Here is a 6000-nt window from a genome sequence, read left to right as displayed (position 1 = left end):
TAACCCCCCTTCTGATACTACTTTTCAAAATTTGATAAATAAATGGATGGTAGGTAAGGACCGAGCAAGAGGGAGATGAGCAGGAACGATGTTAATGACCAAATCAACCTGTAAAAAGCAGCCCTGCTCTGACTGGAGCCCCAGCCATCAGCTGAGTGTCATGTACGGGAACCAGGAAGAGCTGGGGGAGGTTGTGGAGGGGTTGGCGAGCTGGAGACTGGCAGCATCATTGGTTTGAACAGGCCGTGATTGATTTGTCACCAGAGGCCCATTTGACTGGGCGAAAAGCCCTGATCTCAATCTCTCTCTGCCTCCTTACCTCTGCTGTCCCTTTTTCCTTCCCTACATTTTGACGCTGGCACAGCAGCAGGGCAAGGGGACTCAAGTTGTGGCTGACACAGAGCAAAAGGGTTGAGGGTCACCGCTGCTGAAGCCCTATAACGACCGACAGGGGAGATCCAGCTCGTCACACGTTTCACTTTCCATCTCGCCTTTAGAGCTCTAGAGGTTTTCAAAGCCCCAAATACACACTCAGAGCAATACGGGAGCGCGCCATTCCCCCACAGACGCACAACCAAAGCCTCTCTCCTTCCCGTTCCCTCTCTCTCCCCCTCTCTCTCTCTCACACTCACGCACACACACGCACGCACACACACTCTCTCTCCCCACCCCTTCCACCTTCCTGTTATCTGTGGCTGGGAGAAACCTCTAGATCTACAAATATTAATTACAAAGGACAACGAAAGGTAAGAAGGCGTCAATTATCCAAAGGTGTCGTGATGTTATTTCAAGTCAATTGCAAATGTGTGAGAGGGGAAGATTTCGCCCCAGTGATTCCTGTCTGCTTGGCTGATGGGGACCGGAGCCGATTCCCTCCCAGAACTGCTGCAGCTATGCCTCAAACCACACACTTTCCAGCAGGAGCCATCAGCATGGGCCTTTCTGAATTCTCTCTTTATTTCATTCATTAAGGGCATTAGGCAAGTTGGAATTTGTATGAAAAGGATCCTATGGGAATACTGTCTCCAGGGTAGGTATTTTCATGACTTTCCACATCCTGGGGCTCTCTCTGTATGTCTTTCTCTCTCTCTTCTGTTAGATGGAGCTTTAAAGGAGGCTGCCCTCATCTTCCAACTAATCTGGGGGAAGGAAATAATCTGAGCTGCATATATTGAATGAAAACGTATTTTATTTTATAAAAGGGCAGTTACTAAGAAATGATGAGACCTTTCCTGCTTAATTTTGTTAATGGGCTTTGTTATTATTATTGTCATTCCTAACTGTTTTCAGGTTTTTCTCACACAAGACTTTTTAATGACAATTGCCTTCGTTATCCAAAAAGAAAGAGATAGCAGACGGGACAACAGCAAAATAATATTAATCAAACAAAGGCAGACTTTAAATTAAATGGGCTGTTGTGTTCCCATAAAAGCAGGACAATCTCAATACTCTAGCTCATTTCACTTGGCAAAAGAACATGGCATCAGTTTTTTAACTTTAAAATAGTTTAATGAACACGAATGGAGAAATAATTTTTCTGTGTATTTAACAGTCTATAAAGAAGAGAGAATGCTTTAACTTTGATCGCCACAATTAGTTCCCTGGGTATCTAGAGGGGAACAGGGCAGCCCTGGGAGCCTCAGTTCTTTAGATACAAAAGCATTTAGATCGCTTTAGAGCAGTTAATCCTGAGACTGGCTAGGGTCCCTTTTGTTTTCTAACTCCATTGTGGGTTTTGTTCAGTTTTTTCTATTCGCATGATTGACTGCCCAATGGATGCTAATTATCCAAATGTCGCTTCTGTCCTTTGAGTGACTTTCTATGTATTATGGGCAACTGTCATGCATTCTGTCATTCTATATCATATTACATGTATTATCATATGAAAATGGTACTCTGCATAAAGGAAGGTGTCTGAACCAGCAGATGCTGCAGATATTTAGAGGACTTGCCTAATCTGAATGGATTTTCTATAGAAAAATTGGTCGGAAAGAATATAGGGGAGTGTCAGAAATGGAAAGTTTATCAGGTAATTATTTTTGTCCTTTTGCTGTTTACATGATAATGTACAAAGCATTAACTGTCTCTGCTTCTGAAATCTGCAGCCACCTTCCTCCTCCTGAACCAGGCAACCCGTCTGTATTTATTAGAGTATGACAGCTTAAGCTAATTAAACTGATATCTGTCTAAAATAATAAGCACAGAAAGTTAGAATAAACATTATGATTATAAGCAGAAAAGGCAGCTATACAAATGTAGCATCAATGTTATATTTTAATGATAATTTGAAATTTCTGTATGAAAAACACTGGAAGTGCAATTGCAAACAATAATAAAGTTCTGCAAAGACATTTTTTACTATAAGTAATTTTACTTAGATCTTTATCTCTTTACATGTTATTAATAAGGACTAGCACAGCTGTGAGCTTGCATATTTATTTTTTAAATTTATAAATACATGAACATATATTTCAAAGGATATCAAGGGAAAGGTTTTTACTACAATATTTCCCCTAAAATAAACTTAACACACCTCAGTGTAATGTGCATGCCAACACTTAACAGGAATGCAAGATTTATAACGATGGGGCTTTTTAGATTTGCACTCTGGGGTCCATTGAATCCATAGGCACATCCAGAGTTCCCTCTCCTAAATGTTAGGATTGTATTTTCTATTTGACATTGATAGAAAAGCTGGGGATATATAACACTGAAATTAATGATCTTGAGCTTCATCAGATATGTGTAGTAAGTTTCCATTAATGGTAAAGCTAAATCATGGGAAATATGCACTTTATGGAACAACAAAAAGATACCCTGGAAAGACTTGCTCTGCTGTATCAAGGTGCTTTGAAATTTTACAATGATCAAATATACATGATCAAGCTGTGCTTGTTAGGGTACGAGGGGCTCAAAACGGTCAATGATTATTGATCAGACTGTTAAGTATTTGTTCACGATTCTTTATATCCCAAAAGATTCAGGGGAATGAACAGTGAAAAATTGCATCAGAGTCCACCTTTGTTTGAGATTGATGTATCAAAACAGAGTATTCATTTGCCAAATCTATTGGAAAAAATGTGTGGTAAATGATGACATAAGGACTCCAAGTGCAGAGATTAGTATTTCCCCTTTTTAATTACCTTTGTTAAAATTTAAATGCTAATTCAGAAATGTAAACACGTAGTCTTTGTAGAACATGAATAGTGAATTATTGATAAGAGCAGATTTATACAGCAAAAGCAGAGATACAATCATAGCTTATCCATTGACCTTTGCATTTTACCTAACGTTTTGAGCATGCCAGAATTTTTTTAATTGAAGTTGCAGTAACAGTGATTTAAGAGAATCCATGAGGTAAAAATGGAAATTTCTGCTACTCTTACAAAACAGCAAATCCTATGGGGGTGCAGCTACTGTCTTTTGGTAGTGGAATAAATATTACTTCTCATGAGTACTTCCAATTAAGTGTTTTCTTATTATATTGTCATTTGGCAAAAATCCCAACTTATCTGAATAATTATTCCTTTTTTTTACTTGATATTTCCATAGTCTCTATTTCTTCAAGTCCACCATATATAAATATATATTTTTAAATTAACTATCAAGTTTGTTCCCTAATTCAAAAATTACATGCATTGAAAGAAAATGCTGATGTGTAATTCTTGCAAAATCATAAGGCATACTTTATTTGATTTCATTATGCTGTACATTGCATAAATTCACAAGATCTTCCCCGAACACAGAGATCGGTTAAGACAAACTTACTACACATTAAAGAAAACTACTGAACACAAAGAATTATTTCTGCAGATATTTGCCTCTAAGAAATGATAACATATGTCTGTGTCTGAAGCTACAAATAGAGAGATGGATATACACACATATGTTCATTCACACACACACACATAGCCTCATAGTCATGTATCTTATACATATTTATATAAACAAATTTACATACCGCATCTTTTGTAAATTGTAAAACCAGCAATACCTTGTATCTCATTTTCAGATGTTAATTCCCTTAAAGCCACTTAGGATTTCTCCAGAGGAGAACTGCATTGAAAACAACCAGCTACATCTATACTTACATAAAAAGTTTGCAAAGTATAAAATTGGTGAAATGTCAGCGATTGGTTGGAAATGCCCTTTCACCTTCTTGTGTCTGACCTGCCACTTAATTAATCTGTTCTTGTCTGAGAGCAGACAGTGTTAAAGATAAGCAGCACAGTGAGCAGAGCCCACAGCCCTTTGAATATATACATTCAGTTTTTTTGTAAAATAATTTTACTTAACTATATTCATAAGAATTCATCATTTCTATTTCACTTTGTGTCTTATCTGATTTCTTCTGAGTGCGAGCATTTACACGTGAGGTACTCTGCATTTAGCTCCCCTCTTTCAGCTGTATCTGTTCTAATTGCCTAGGCTAGTCCTGTAAAGTTTGCATCTGCTTTCCATACCTGCTTGCTGTGTTTTCAGATCATTTTTGCAGAGACATGCGGTGGGCATTCGGGTAGTCCAGATAAGGATTTATAGTGACAAAATATTGACTGGATTTGGTATTCACTTATGAAGCATGACGTTAGTGCCACAAAAATCCCTGTGATGTACAGGGAATAGTTAATTAATTAAAGGACCTGCTAATTGCTACTTGAGGTACTGTGCAGAGATGATGAAGAGTGCTTGGTACAAGGTTAGGTTCTCAGTTTTGAGTGAACATTTTCATTTAAAAGATTTCTTTAAAGTACATCCTAATTTTTTAACGTTTTTTTTTTTTTTTTCAGGTTACTGTATCTAGTTCAGACTCAAGTGTTCAATTGAGCTTCAATTAATTATAATATATAGTCAGGGTGCTTTAGCTGGGATAGATTGATGGAGAAGCTTTGTTTCATTTGGTGCAGGTGGCACTGTTTAATAAGCACAGGAGAGAGTGAATAATGTAGTGTTTGCAAAGAGAAATAAATGCAAAATAGAGAGGTGCAATTAGATCAGCTCAGAGAAATAAAGGACAAATATTAAATGGTCAGGTATCTTGCAAATAACAAGTAAAATAGTAATAAGTATCTCATTGAAAACTGCCATTTTAATTTATGAATATGTAAGAGTACTGCTTTTAAATAAATCCAGTGAGCAAGTATTCTGCTCTCATTAGGCAGGCACATTTCAATATCTGAAAAATGCCAGAGTTCTGATTTTCAAGCACTCCATATTATTTTTCTTATACTGAAATATAAATAGGATTCTAAATCTAAAATATAAAAACAAGGACTTCAAAAATGGACTTCTAAATTGTACTATAAAATACTTAAACCTTTGGCATTCTTTAATTATGGCTATTTTATAGTCCAGAAAAATTACCCCATGGAAAATTAATCTGTGAAAACTTGTAAATCATATCAATAATTTACTAGGAAATGAGTAGCTTTATGCTTCTCATGCATGCACTGAAGATAAATAAAGTTGCAGAAGATTATACAAAAGAAAATAAGATTGTAGATAAACAGTAAAGCCCTTGAGAATGCAAATCTTCTAATTGTACACAGAAGAATGAAAACAAGTATATCCTACTGAAAATAACACTATTCAACTTAAAAAAAAATAATAAAAAAGTATCTGGTATCTGACAGGGTACTCTTGTGAGCTACTTAATAAAAGAATGTGAATGTATTTAGTCATTTCAGCAACACTTCTGCATCTAAAAATTTCAGCTGTAGACAGATTTTCCACAGACGATTCCCCCCTACTGCTAACCTCTTAAATATACCTATAAAATACAAAATGTTCCCAATCACCTCCAATAAAGGAAGCTTCCTTACATTAAATGCATCTAATATTTGTGTTAGAAATCCGAAGTGCTTTCTGATGTGGTTAAATTCACAAAGAAATGTGGTTGTAGAACAGAAAGGAATGTATCGAGCACATCACTCTGAATATTTGCAGATGGACACAGAGCTGTGGAAGTTTACTTATAAAATATGGAATTAATCATATTCTTCG

This window comes from Aythya fuligula, chromosome 19, assembly GCF_009819795.1.
Source record: "Aythya fuligula isolate bAytFul2 chromosome 19, bAytFul2.pri, whole genome shotgun sequence".
Lineage (NCBI taxonomy): Eukaryota > Metazoa > Chordata > Aves > Anseriformes > Anatidae > Aythya > Aythya fuligula.
Note: the sequence above shows the minus strand (reverse complement) of the source record.